The sequence below is a fragment of the Narcine bancroftii genome, chromosome 2 (genome assembly GCF_036971445.1).
Source record: "Narcine bancroftii isolate sNarBan1 chromosome 2, sNarBan1.hap1, whole genome shotgun sequence".
Lineage (NCBI taxonomy): Eukaryota > Metazoa > Chordata > Chondrichthyes > Torpediniformes > Narcinidae > Narcine > Narcine bancroftii.
This window is the reverse complement of record NC_091470.1, coordinates 246,835,398-246,851,013: the sequence shown is the minus strand read 5'-3', so window position 1 is coordinate 246,851,013 and position 15,616 is coordinate 246,835,398. Positions and strand designations below refer to the sequence as shown.

General features: G+C 41.3%; 1 protein-coding gene and 1 long non-coding RNA gene across 2 annotated transcripts in view; one reads left to right on the top strand and one right to left on the bottom strand.

The window, feature by feature from the left end:
- LOC138755206 (uncharacterized) overlaps nucleotides 1-15,616 on the top strand; it is a 129,294-nt gene that overhangs the window by 7,999 nt on the left and 105,679 nt on the right. The gene's annotated exons all lie outside the window — the stretch shown is intronic.
- The window catches only part of arpp21 (cAMP-regulated phosphoprotein, 21), a 338,413-nt gene that overhangs the window by 246,105 nt on the left and 76,692 nt on the right, over nucleotides 1-15,616 (bottom strand). The gene's annotated exons all lie outside the window — the stretch shown is intronic.

Genomic DNA, 15,616 nt, shown 5'->3' with positions numbered 1-15,616 from the left:
GAACCCTAAGGAGACAACTTTTAGAAGACTACTGATTAATGCAATATGGAGGATCAAACAATAATCTGATGGAAAAGTCCATGAAAACAGAAGGATTATTGATCAGATCACAATCTTTTACAAAAATTAGATTATCTTGTTTTTATCCTGATGTTGATCAACTGTGACAAATGTAAAATTTTTGAGGCCTCTCTGATTCAAACATTTGAGGAGTGTCCCAAATTACAGGAATATTGGGAACAATTCTTTAAAATTCTATCACGGATTCTCAAGATTAAAATTAGAACCATTGTGGTGTCCCACCGCAGCAGCGATCAAACTGGCGCTCCGGGCGGCGAGCGCACCTAGAGGCCAGCAGCAGACTATGCAGCGGCATTGGGCCTAGCAAGTGAACCAGCGGATAAACAGCAAGGGCAGCTTAAGGGCAGGTGACCCTAAAATAGTGCTGGCCCCGCTGAACAGCCAACAGACAGGGACAGCGCACGGGGAAGAAGGAATTGTCATGCAAGAAGGTACCTGCACTGGGGAAACCCACTTTTGTTATGCGGGTTGTTGAGTTAGTAAGGAGAGAAATGGCAGGAACACGAGAGGTATAAAAGCCGGGCCTGAGCTCCTAATAAAACACAGAGCTTAACCTGACTGCACTCATGCGTGAGTCTTTCCCTTCGAGTAGCGCGTGGCTGCACCATATCCTTTTATTGCTTTGTTTGGCTATTCTCTACAAGAGAGGATTTCCTTGAATTCAACTCAAAAAAGAATAGTAGCTTTTACTTCATTGATGGCCAGATGAGCAATTTTGATAAGATGGAAAGACAGCATAGCACCAACTCATATACAATGGTTACAGGATGTATGTCTTGCTTGAGTTCAGAGAAAATTAGAGCTAATGTTAAAGAGATAAAGGTTGAATTTGACAAGATATGGGGGCCATTCGTGGACTATTATCATAATTTGATTACTTTAGCAGGGATGCTCTGGGAGTTTTATATCCAATGTCCGAGAGCCGATACTCGATTCTTTACTACTTATTTGCTAGTGACTGTGTTCAGTGGGAGGGGTTAGATTAGTATGGGTTTTTTTTTCTTCCTTTCCCCTTTTTCTTCTGTTCTTATTTTATTTTAAACAACTAGAAGAGATTAGTCTATTTAGATAATCAAAATGTAAATCTCAATATTAGAATATGAGGTGAAATGCTCATAAGGATTTTTCACTTTTTTGAGAATTATACAAGATAATGTATAATTTATATATTGACTCATATTCTGTATTGCATTTATATAAAAGGTAATAATTAATATATAAACAATATATACATGTAATATTTCTCTCTATCGAATTAATAAAAATATTTTAAAAAGAAATAAATTTTTACTGAGCTGGCACAAGATAGGGGTAATTCTTACACTGAGTTAAAATGAAAACTATGATTTCAATTCTGCTCCCCAGTAATAGATTTCAATTTGAATGATTGGAAGGGCAGCTGACACAGACGGCATTCGGTCAGTGTTACTTAACAGCTCCAGTCTAAGTTGTGATTATGTTGATTAGAGATGCCAAGATTTTTACCAGAAAAAGATGAAGGAATGTATTACAATGAATACTGATTATCTGGCATGCTTGAGACTTTATTGGTACCCAATTAGCATAAGTAGTGAATGAAACAGTCTTGGGATACTGTACTAATATTGATGCATATAAAATAGTCTATAGCCTATTTTCCCCAATAATTATACATTTCTCTCAACACATTTTTAATTCATTTTTATTTAAATGCTATGTGGTATTGAAAGGAAATTCCCAGTGAATCAAGTATGTTTCAAGGACATGCAGGAAACTACACTAGTCAGTTTAAAAAGAGCATCAGAACTAGGACTCAGGTGAGTTAAATGTGCATGTGGGAAGTGGGATCCCAAGAAGTCAGAAGGGAGTGGGAACCAGGCCCCACGAAGTAGGAACAGAGCTCGAGATCAAAGTCCATGGAAGGAGAAATGGGAAACAGGACACAATGAGTGGAAAGTGGGCAAACTTTACCATAATTAACTGGATTTTTAACCACTGGGATTTCTGAACAACTGGATTGCAGATCACCAGAGTCTTACCATACATAGGGCGTGATCTGAAAGGGAACCTGCAGTGGTTGTATTCTACACTGCGTGGTGGAGATTGTGGAAGCCATGTCCAATTTCTTGTATTTTTCCATGTTGATGGCACATAATACAACCAGTGTGCACTCCTGTTGAATCTTTAAGATGATGTCATAACAAAGCAGTTGGTTTGTACATTAAGTGGGGCATACAGGGTAAATGTTCAGATGAATCTGCAGGTAGGGGAGTTAGTTTAGTTACAAGCTAAGGAGGTAGTGTAGCATGAATAGAAGCTCTCACAATTGGAGTGAGAACAAATGCTTTTATTAGTTTAAAACTATGGGTAGGATTCAAAAGTAGTCTTTGGAAGGGTTCTGGGTTTAGGTGGGAAACCGGGGTTATATGTGAGCAGATGGGGGCGGAGCCAGCCATCAGCAAAACATACTACATTTCACTGCATTCACCCCTTCCTGCAGAATTTAAGGTCTGTGAAAGAAGACAGAGAACATGGATTCAGAAAAAAGTAGAAAAATAAACAGTTGTTTACAAATTTACAGATTTAAGAGGTCCAAGGGTCTGGAGATCCTGGTGGAGCGCCTTAGCACCGGGGGGCCTTGGACTCCTTGGGACTCCTGGTTCCCTTGTGAGGGAGGAGTGGCGGGCTAGGTCTCCCGCTCATCGGTGGAGGAGTAGCACTGGTTGTGGTACATATTAGCGACCAGATGGAATGGAGCACCATAGGGAGGACTACCTGCCAATGTGACTCTGGAAGGCCTTTTAACTTCAGGGCCAGTTTGACAGCCTTCCAGACCATGGCGTTCTCCTTTTTAACCTGCCCATTACCCCAGGGGTCGTAGTTAGTAGTCCTGCTGGATGTGATACCCCTCTCGAGCAGGTACTGATGTAGCACGTCACTCATAAAGGGTGAGCCCTGGTCACTATGAAAGTAGCCGGGATACCTGAGCAGGATGAAAATGGAATTTAGGGCTTTTATAACTGATGAAGAGGACATGTCTGGACATGGAATGGCGAACATAAAGCGGGAGTACCCATCAATGATAGAGAGGAAGAAGGTGCTCCCGTTCGTGGAGGGAAGAGGTCCCTTAAAATCGTAGTGCCAGGGCTACATCTGAAACGTCGCTTTCCTCTTGGAAAAGTACATTCTCATCCAACGCGTGCACGGCAGCTTTCGCAATGTGATTCCTTAGGTAGTTAAAAGCTGTTTGGGCTTCAGCCAAGAGGGGGAAATTAGTGGTTTTTAAGAGAGATGAACCTTGTATTGAGGGATCCACTGGGCATAATATGAGAAAAACCTCAGGCATCTTCTCAAAGCCTTTGTGATCCTGGGAATGGGGAGCTTCCACAGGGGTATGTCCTATTGGGATTGGGGCCAATGATGTCATTCTCCACCATGTAGCCAAGGATAGCTGGACGTTTAGTCCTGAACACACACTTGTCAGAGTTATAAGTGAGGTTCAGGCTTTCACTGCATGGAGAAAACTCTGGAGGTTGGCGTCATGGTCTTCCAAGGTGTGGCCACAGATGGTGATTATTGGTCGGGGAAGGTAGCCTTCAACCCATACTTGTCCACCATTCTGTCCATCTGCCTCTGGAAGATAGAAACCCCATTAGTGATACTGAAAGGAATTCTCTGGAATTGAAGGAGACGAACACTATCCTCAAATGCTGTAAATGGACTGTCCTCTGAATGGATTGACAGCTGATGATAAGCAGCTTTCAGGTCAATGGTCAAGTAGGCTCGATACTGCACAATATCATTCACCATATCCGAAATTCGAGGTGGGGGGGGTATGCATCTAGGAGTGTGTACCGGTTAATGGTTTGGCTATAGTCAATTACTAGCCTGGACTTGTTTTTCCCTTTTACCACTACCACTTGTGCTCTCCAGGGGCTGGTGCTAGGTTTAATTATACCTTCATAAAGCAGACATTGTGTCTCAGACTTTATGAAATCTTGGTCTGCTGTGCTGTACCTCCTGCTCTTGGTAGCAATAGGTTTGCAGACTAGGGAAGGATTCGGGAAGAGAGGTGGTGGTGTTGATATTCAGTGTGGAGAGGCTGCATGTGGGTTCTGATTTTAGGGGCCATCTGTTCCGAATCGCTACAGAGGGGAGGGGACCAGAATACTCCAAGGTCACGCTTTTAAGCTGAAACAGGAAGTCCAGACCCAACAACATCAAAGCACACAATTCATCAAGAACATACAGGCAAATCTTACAGAATTCCCCCTTCAAACTACAGATGTAATATACAATGTTGTTGAATATTTGTAGAATGCGAATGAGATGCAAGAATTATGCAATAATTGGAAGGACACATCTTTAGGTTATATTCTTGCACAGTCTTTGAGTCTATGAAGCTTAGACCCCATGTCGATTTGGCATTTAGTGGAATTACTGTTTACCTTCACAGTCACTATAGAGTTGCTGAGCTGGTGAGGTCTGTCCTGATCTAGGACTCTGGAGACTTCATACTCTTCACTCGAGTGGCTCGCACCGTCCTGGGTTTCCCTGCATGGGTAAAATGGCATAAACTTTGTGGCATGGCAAAATGACCGCCCTCCTTCCTCCTCTGACAATGATGACGCCAAGTTTGAATTTGGGTCACAGTAAGATGGCCACCAAGCCTTTTGCGCCATTTTCTCACTGCCACCCTCCGTCGGCGTGTAGCGTAGCAAGTGGGTTCGGGGGAATTTGGGGCAGATGGCTTGGGGCTGGAATCAGATCCAGGAGCAGTGAAGGCCACAGACTTCCCCAGGCTTCTCCTCACCCAATGCCCTTTCTTGCCACAGCTGGAACACACTGAGTCTTTAGCCGGGCAACAAAATCAGGGATGGTCTCTTGCTGCAGAAAAAGCACTCCCTAGCATGGGAAGCAGCAGCCATTAGGGCTGGGATAACAGAAGAAGGTGGTCCTTGGAAGGGGTCATCTTGGTGAGCAAGCTCGCTGGCTCCGAGGTCATCGTTCTTGAGCTTGGCTAGTACCAATGATTTTGCTAGTTCAACGTGTCTAGCCAGATCCTTCTTACCCGACTCGAGTTGTCGCTGTCTCATTTACCTCGAGTAGACCCCTGCGACAAGAGTGCTTGGATCTGTTCTTCTTCACGAATGTTGCCCATGGCTGTTTCGTACCTGCATTTCTTGGCAAGCGTCCACAAATCCAGCAGGTTGCCATTGATGGTCACTCCTGGCCGTTACTAACATCGTCAGTGCCTCACTAGGACCTCGTTTTGTGATTTCAGGTACCTAGCCTTCAATGCCTCGATGGCAGTGTCATATGTCGTGCAGTACCTGATGACTACATACCCTTTCATTCCCACCCTCGAAACGAGTACAGACCTCCTGAGTTCATCAGTGTGGAAGGTGTCTCGGGTCATGTTCAAATAGGCCTGGAAGCACTCTAGCCAGTACATGAACTCCTCAGCTGCAGCAGGGGACTGAGGGTCTATCTGCAGCGTACCTGGCTTGAGTAGAGCTTCCATCATTTAGGGAATAAGCTCATAAAATTGTAGCACGAATAAAAGCTCTCATGACTGGAGGGAGAATAAACGCTTTTGTTAGCTTGGGTAAGGTTCAACAGTAGTCTTCCAGTTCTGGGTTTAGGCGGGAAACCAGGGTTATATGTGAGCAGATAGGGGCGGAGCCAGCCATCAGCACAACACACTACCAGTGAATCCCAGTTCATTGAAGGTAGTTATTTAAAACCAATGTGTTTTGGAACAACTTCTCCCAGAGGTGGTAAATCTCCAGAATTCTTTATACCAAAGTGTTATGGAGGTTGAATCATAGAGTCAAAGACTCATTGAAAGATATACTGTAGAAACCCTTTGGCCCACTAAATCAGTGCTCTTACTGGTGGTTGGTCTGGGCGTTTCTCGCAAACAGGTAGAGTGGAAGGTACTAAAGGGCATTTTCTCCCCAATGGCTGTGGTAATAACACCAAGACAAGGTGTCCACAGGCTGGTTGCTTGTCTTGGGGCATTGCCTGCTTGTAGGGATTAATGTGCTAAGAGCACTAGAGTGTGACATGGGGTCAATATCAGAGGGGTTGGTTGTGCAGAATCGTCTTTCTTCGCTGTGTTTTTTAGCCAGTCATTGAATGTCTGCCTCCGCCCTACAGCCCTTGTGTTTTCAAATGAACACTTGGATAACAAGAGCTTAATATCATCTTGGATTCCCTCTAAAAAGAGCAGGTCAAATAACATATTGGGCCTTTCGCCAACTGCCAGGAACAACATTTCATCCATTAGTTCTGAAGGGGCACGGTTTTCCAACCCATCGAAATGTCGAAGTTTGGCTGCCCTTTCCCTAAGGGACATAGCATATACATGGAATAAAAGTGCTTTTAAAGCATCATACTTGCTGGTATGTGGTGGATCCCATAGGAAGTCACTGACCCTCTTAGCAACAGCTTGGTCCAGGGCACTGACAAGATGATTATAACGAGTGGTGTCCAATTCGACTTTGCAAAGGTGAAATTTTGCTTCAGCCTGATGGAACCACAGTTCAGGCTCAGCTGTCCAGAAAGTCAGTAGCTTCACAGCAATGGCTCCAGAGTCCATGTTTGTCCAAAAATATGTTTTTGGACTCGTCAGAGTCATCAATTGTGGCCACTGGAATCACACTGGACACGATTAGATAACAACACAAGGCATTTCTAGAGTGAATCAAACTGATTTACTCTTCATCAGCTGCGCAACCATTTAAAAGCCAGAATCACGCACTCGACACATGCTGACACCATCATGATTTGATGTCACATGGCCAGTTTGATGCCTTCTGGTAGTTGTAGTGCCAACATAGAATCACTACAGATTTGCAATTATTAATGATGAACATAACCAATCTCAGCCTCATGATTCTATGATCAAGTCACCCGAGTATTCTATCATTGATACTTGATCCAATAGAGCCACTTCCAACCCAGATCCAACAATACTTTTTTTCCTCATTGGGTTTGAATTGGGTTTTATTTTTCATACTGTGAACCATATCAACCAAAATATATACAAATGTTTCTCATTAAATATACACAGTGGCATTTTCTCCCTTTTTTCCCCCCTACCTTCCCTCCCCCCTTCCCACCCCCCTTCAAAACCAATAAATATTCAACATATACAATACAATGGGTCTGAATTGTTAAAGGCAGTTCTCCTGGGTTTCAGAAATATCTCTCCTATTCTGGCCTTTACTATTTCCATTCAAAATTCAATCTTCAGAGACAAAGCTTCAACTACTGGTGGAAAAAAAACCTGTATTGTCCCCTCATTGCCTTTTTGGCATTAATATCTTATTATCTTTTTATTACTTATCCTAAAGTACAACTGGAACCACACAATTATAGTATTGCTTTTTAATAACTTACAAATAGATCCATTAGAGCCATAGATTGCATAACATAAAATGCCTTTGCAATCAATAGAATCATAATCATACCATCGAGTCATACAGTGCAGAACAGGTCCTTCATCCCATTTTGTCCATGCCCACCAAGTTGGCATTATGAGAAAGACCCATTTGCCTGCATTTGGTCCATCTAAACCAGAGGTACTAAATGTTTTTTCCCCACTCACATGCCACCTTAACTAATCCCCAAGTCATAGGTGCTCTGTGGTTAGTAAAGGATTACTTCAGGTGGTATGTGAGTGAACCATAGAGTATTACAGCACAGAAAAAGGCCATTTGGACCTTCTAGTCTGTACCAAACCATTTTTTCTGCCAAGTCCTACTGACCTACACCAAGTCCATTGCCCTCCATACCTCTCCCATCCATGTACCTGTTCAAAGTCTTCTTAAATGTTAAAATTGAGCCTGCATTTTCCACTTCAGTTGGCAGCTCATTCCACACACCCATCACTCTCTGTGTGAAGAGGTTCCCTCTCATGTTCCCCCTAAAATTTTCTCCTTTCACCCTTAACCCACGTCCTCTAGTTTGTATCTCACCTATCCTCAACCTACCTACATTTACCTCTATCAAATCTCCCCTCATTCTTCTATGTCCTGGGAATAAAGTCCTAACCTGTTTAACCTTTCCTTGTAACTCAGTTCCTGTTGTTCTGATAGCATCCTAATAAATATTCTCTGCACTCTTTCTATTTTATTGATATCTTTCCTGAAGTTAGGCAACCAAAACTATATACAATACTCCAAATTTGGCCTCACCATTGTCTTACACAACTTTAACATAACTTCTATGCTCGATACTTTGATTCATGAAGGCCAATATGTCAAAGCTCTCTTTATAACCCTATCTACCTGTGACACCACTTTCAGGGAAGTATGTATCTGTATTCCCAGATCCCTCTGTCTATTGCACTCCTCAGTGCCCTACCATTTACTGTGCATGTCCTTTCTTGGTTTGTCCTTCCAAAATGCAACATCTCACACTTGTCTGCATTAAATTCCATCTGCCATTTTTCCAGGTGGACCAGATCTCTCTGTAAGCTTTGAAAACTTTATTCGCTGTCCACAATGCCTCCACTCTCCAGTAGAAAGAAAAAAGGTTGAGAACCACTGATCTAAACCCTTCCTCTCCATGTCTTTTGAATAATGTAATTGAAGCTGCTTCAATGGCTCGCTCTGGCAGCTCATTCTAGATATGGACCACCCTCCGATCGAAAAAGTTGAAATCTCTCCCCTCTCACCTTAAACCTATGCTGTCCAAAATTAGATATGTCTATCCTGGAAAAAGACTGTGGGCATTCACTTTATCTATGCCTCTTGTGATTTTAAGGTTACCCCTCAGCTTCCTACTCTGCAGAGAATAAAGATCCAGCCTATCGAAATTCTCCCTCTAACATCCTCCAGCCCTGGCAACATCCTGATGAATGTTCCCTACACCTTTTCCAACATATTTATATTGTTCCTATAGCAGGGCAATCAGACCTACATTCAGTAATCCTTGGGTAATTTCATCAACACCTTACACAGAAGGTCCCAACTTTTATACCTAATACCCCATCCAAGAAGGCACATGTGCCAAATACTTTATTTATCTCCCTGTCCACTTGAGTTGCTACTTCAGAGAACTATGTCCCTGCAAAGGTCAATTTTTATAATGCCCTCCATCCTCATTTATCCTTTTAGTCACTTCTTCAAAAAACTCACTGAGATTCATGAGACACAATCTCCCACACACAACACCAAGTTATAAAGGAAGTGTGAAATGTGATTCGCTAATGATTCTTCAGTAAGTTATGTGTCATATATGATGTATTTGTCATGATGTATTTTAATGCAGTCTATCGTCGTAAAATAGAATTTGTCTCTGCTTGCCACTTCACAATAATTCAGTTGGAACACATCAGAGCCAAGCTCCCAGGTTATGAGCAGAAATGTTCTCGCATCCAAAACTCCTCAGAATGAGACCATATAAACATTTCACCTTGGCCAACTCTTTCACGACATATATTGCCCAGAGTTCTGAGAGGTCATTTATTCAGTTCTTGATTTTGGTAAGGCCACTTTGGGAATACAGTGTGCAAATTTGGTTACCCTGCTATAGGAAAGATGTCATTAAACTGGAAGGGGTGTAAAAAAGATTCACAAGGATAAGACTGGGAGAGGAGGGCCTCACTTATGAAGAAAGATTGGATAGGCTTGGACTTTTTTCCCTGGATGATAGGAGGCTGAGTGACCTTAGACAGATATACAAAGTCATAAAGGTGAATAATCACAAACTTTTCACTAGAGTAAAAGAGTTTAAAACTAGAGGGCGCAGATTTAAGGTGAGTGGGGAAAAATTCGAAAGGAAATGGAGAGACAACATTTTCCCACCGTGAGTAATGCATGGAACAAGCTGCCAGAGGAAATGGTAGTCTAATTCAATTATGCCCATTTAAAAGACAATTGAACAAGTGCATGTATAGTTAAGGATTAGAGGGCTATGAACCGAGCACCGGTAAATGGAACTAGCTAAAATGGGCAATGGTCGGCAACAACAAGTTGGGCCGAAGGGCTTGCTTCCATTCTGAATAGTTCAGTTACTCCAACTCCTTATTTATCCGTTAAATGCACAGAGCATGTTTGATGTTATTTTGTAAAAATTGCTTTACACATTATCAAATAAGAGCAGGATTAGGCCACCGGCCCTGACGAGTTCTCATTCTGTTTTAGTGGCTTCCTCCCCACTGAGCACAAAATGCCACATTCTGTCTGGTTTGACAAGTGCTTCTTATTGTGATCTACTGCAGAATGCTGGAATTGAGCCTAGCAGCTGTTTCCTTGAGTGAAAGTTATCAAATGGTCACATGCATAAAGATTACCTGAGAGTGACGATAATTTACCAATGGATACTGCCCTCATGCATAATTGATACATTCCAATTCTTCACTACTTCTATCTTTGCAAAGAAAGCTGCCTAAATGATTGGATCCTATCACACACAATCCAATTTTACCAGGAATAGATTGCACTGGAGAATGTGCCAATTGGTAAAATTGGGCAGGGCACAATCCATGCTTGTGAGTCAAGCAACCACCCAGAATCAGGTGCATGCTTTATGATGTAATTAATTGTGAAACCATTACCAGCCTTCCTGACATAAACTGGACTTCCAAGCTGCCACCTAAGACATCCATTGAACAGTATAGAATACAGCTCTAGTTCATTGCTTTCCCCTTGCAGTGGAAAGGGATACTCTATTGACAGGTCAACATCTTATGCTTCAACTAACCAGGGATGATTTCTGTAACATCTAGTTGCTGAGATACACAAGGGATACTTCAATGGTGACACAGTCAGAAGCACTATATTACTGAAGCTGAAGACATCAATAGTGGCTGATCACTCACCGTGGACTCAGGACAAGAGGCATGCTCACCAACAAAGCTCCCTCCGAGCATGTTTTGAGACTTCAGTGATAAAAATTACTTGCAAGTTCAGGTTTTATAGGGTCATCATCACTGACATCTATAAGGTGTTGTGGGAAGAAGCTCATCCATGCTCTTGCCCTCTCTATGCACATCAAGTTAAGTTTGGGTCTTAACTTCCTTGCTCTAGATCTTTTTAAATAGCCATAACCCAAATACACCATATATCACAATTGCACAATCAAAATCACCCAAGTGCTGTATTTAGACAAAAGATAACATCTACTTTGATTTTAGCTCAAAACAAGTGATATTTTGGGAACTGGAGTTGGCCAGAATAGCTGGCATCTTAAAGGTGGAGCCATCCGTTGAATCATCTATCCCTAAAATGAGCTACAGCAGAAAAGGTCATTTGATCCATCACATCCATGCGGCACGCTAACGCAGCAACTCTCTGCTTTCAGCAACTTATCTCTTCTCTTTAGTCTTGCAAATGGTAAATACCTCCACCACATCCACTGGCTGGGTTTTCCAGATTCCACTGAGATTTTGCCACTTATTGCTCTTAATTCTTTTCCATTTTATTGCTACCTTCAGGTGGAAGATACAAAAGCCTAAAGTTCTGTACCACTAGGTTCACAAACAGAATTTTTCCCACCAGCTGTTAGGCACTTGAGCCTTTCTGTTCTGCCCCAACCAGAACACCATTCCAGGACCAAAAATTTGTTTGAACCATCATAAAATCACCTTTTTTTCTGCACAAACTGCAACTGTGAATATTTATCTATCCTTTTCTGTTTTTTACCTTTGTTTTTTTTTCTCTTGTGAGGTAATTTAATTTGTGTATTGTTCATTAGTTTATTTTTAATATCATGTGTGACAATAAACTCTCATTATCCCGTCCTTCACCATTGGCCAAAGCCATCTTGGCAAGATCACTTATTACTTTATATACTTCCGTCAAATTTCCCCTTAACATTCTCATCTGCAAAGTAAAACATCCTAGCCTTTCTAATCTATCATTGCAACTGTCGTTCTTCATCCCAAGAACCATTCTCTAATGCATCACATCCTTTCAATACATAGTGACCTGAATTGAACACAGCACTTTAGTGGACGTCAGAAAAATGTTTTCTAATTGTCTGATATAATATTCCTTGATTTTACGCTCTGTGCCTTCATTGACAAAGCCCTGAATGGCACATATCTTTTTTCACTGTTTTCTGAGCTTTCCCTACCATTTTTAATCATTTGAACACATGCACAGTCAAATTTGTCAATTACTGCACTTCTTTTAGAATAATCTCTTATTCTATTTTCTTTCTCCTTTTTACAAATGCATCATCTCACATTTCCCTGAATTTCAGATAATCTGCAATACTTTTGCTCATTCCACTTCAACTTATTGAAATGTAAAACTTTCTGCTTTTCATTTCACTATATTGCATATATAGCTCACACAACCAGGATCAATTCATAAACATAAATTAAAATATAACAATGACTCCAAAAATGGTCGCTGGAGAATGCCACTATTCACTTTCATGTGTTCCAAAAGAAAGCAACCATTCACCACTGTTCTCCATTGTCTGTTACAAAGCCAACTTTGCATCCATGTCATGTGATTTGGTGGAGAGCTGATGTGGACTGTACAGCTGATTTCTACGCTGTAACCATTCTATAGTGATAAGCCTGTTATCAAAAGATATTGAATGTCCAAGAAGACCACATTAACTGCATTACCCTTATTAAGTGTGTGGTGGTACACCACCGGCCTACTGCAGGGGGTAACCTCTGTATTTGCAGGAGTGTAAGGGGACAGGACAACACCTGGCCGGGTGTCAATCAGACGGCCTGAATGGATCAAGCCCCACCTGGTCAGGTGTCAATCACCCTCCGGGATTTAAGCCTGCGCCGGCCTCACACAGAGTTGCTGCAGCCACAACCAGCCTGGCTCTGTGGAAGTCTTTGTGGATTAAAGCCTATTGTACAGTCTTTGCCTGATGTGTGTCTGATTCTATCTAACAGCTCACCACAAAGTGAGAGTCACAAAATAAGAGTGACATACAATATGGGTTTAGACACAAAATTCATGTCAATTATGAAATACACATTTTCACTAATTTTTTTTATTCTCTCCACATTTTTAACAACTCCCAAATCCTACCACTCACCTTCTCCCCCAGTGGCAACTTATAGTGGCCAATTAACCTATCAATCTCATAAACAAATGACTAAGCATGATTTGTTCCTTAAAAAATCCTTGCTGGCTTAATTTAATTATTTTTTTCTTCCAGTCCTAAATGTAGGTCAGGGTTAAATTGTTGACCTACTATTTTGAACAAGGTGACCCTTCTGGTACCATCCTTGTATCAAATTAGCACAATTAAATCATGGACAGGATCCCACAATTTCCACCCATATTTCTCTCAAGATCCGAGGATGCATCCCATCTGGCCTTGGTAAGCTACTGACCTCACCTAAGAAACAATACAGATGTTCCAGATTCAACTATCTTTTCCTTTGAGATTACTTTTAAGCACCATCTTCCAGAGTGAAGACAAATACAAAAGACTTATTTAGAACATTATAATGCCCTCAACATCCATGTTTGAGTTCCCATGTTATATTAGTCCTGAATGGGAGCCATTCCTCATGTATTACGCCTTGACAATTAATATTCCCATTGAATATGTTTTGGCTTCATTTATTTTTTCCTCATGAGCTGTATTTGCCTCACTTACCTAATTTTTATTTCCCCTGTGATTCTTTTGAAATTAGCCTTTTTTGCATTGATGGCCATTTCCATAAATTTTATGTAAACAGCTTTTTTTTTTTACCTTTGTCATCATCTTAATTACTTTCATTACTCAGGGAGGTCCAAACAAGTTAATTCTAACTTTAATCCTCAGAGGAATGTATCTCAATGATACCTAAACCATCCCTTCCTTCAAGGCAACCCATTTTTTCTGATACAGTCTGTCAACTTTTGGCTCCATTTTTCCATGGCCAGATCTGCTCTCATATCATTAAAAATGGCCTTTCCCCAATAATTTTCAACTAATAATAATAACCAACAGGTTACTCCTGCTGGCTCCTTTTAAAATTGTAACTCTCTCAGTTTACATTGGGATGATTAAAATCCTGCAATGTAAATGCAGGATTTTGCATTTCTCTCTAATTTTCCTGTAATAGTTATTCTTCTACATATCTCCCATTTTACAATATATCCAGCTGTGTGATATATTCCCTTCTCTTTCTTCGCTCTAATAAAACAGATTTTGACATTTTCTCTCTTCAGCGCACTGTAATACTTAGTTTCATCAGGACACCTCCTCCTTTCTTCCTTTCCATATCATGTTACTATTAATAGCCTGTGCCCTATCCTCTGCAAATGTGCAGCTTGTGAATCATACTTCACAGTCAATGCCATGTTTCTAGGAAGCACACTTGACACCTTCATTCTGACAGAGACCACGCTGCAGAATGTTTTCAGCAGCCAGCCCAGTCTGGAGCGATAGATCCTGACAACAAGGACCTTGCCCTCTATTGCTCTAGCTATTTACTTCAAAATAATTTTCAAATAAAACAACTAAAGGCAAACAGAAATGAGCTCCCGCAAGTACCTGAACAATAGTTGAAAGCAATGCAAGTGTTCGCGAGATGAGATTTTGTTAAGCACAAGATGTACTTCACAGTCTGATTTACAGGTCCATTTGCACAAATAGTAATACATATATACAAGACATGTTTCTTGATGAATGGCACCTCACTTAAAGAACTCAGACTTTCACATAAAATACACTTTTCTGTCAAGATTTTCCATTCTGCAGGTATAATCAATGCTGTTTCAAATCATCCTGATATATCTTGTGAGCACATGTAAATTCTTGTTCAATTTGCTCTTTTGCTCAGAGACACTAATTCCTGGAGTGCAATGCTGAAACCATTCCATTCTGATGGTGTGCCTTCTGGTCTCCCCTCTTGTGCATAGGACTTCTGACCTAGTCTTTATTATGTGGAAAGGAAAAAATACAGAAGCTGGGGCCTTTGCTTTCTCCATGAAACTGTGATTCAAAAGGGTGCTGAGGGCAACAAGGGCTCCCGAAAGGCCTTAAATGCTGAATGCTTCCTGATCATATTGGAGGTTTGGACCTGGAGCTCGGGTTTCCAATGGATAGAATAGGATTCTGTATGGCTGCAGAGGTTGCTTGAGCACTGGAGGTGAATCCACAGACATTCAATGACTGTGAAGGGACTTTCTTTTGCTCCTCTTTCTTTTATTGTAAGGAGCACCAGGCAATACTAATGCTGAGTTCTTGTCTGCCATTTCTATGCAATTGTGTATTATGTTTTTTGTTTTATTATATGACAATAAAAGAATCTTGAACGTTGCCAAGTTGCCAGCATCCATCAAGCACTCATTTACATTAATCCTACATTAATCTCATTTTTAGAATTTCCCCATGTTCCCATCAACTCCCTCCAAACCCACCCCCCTGCCTAAATTTACCACTCATGTGCACTCAACTCATTAACTTATCAAGTGCAATCCAATTTCTAGGCAACTCTGTGTTATTAAGAGAGGGAAACCCACCCATGTCCTAATCTAACATCTACAATAAATATTCTGAAACTACTCAATGAACAGTGGAAACATTGGCTAATGTCATTGACCTAGTTCCATTCAAATCGAATGAAACA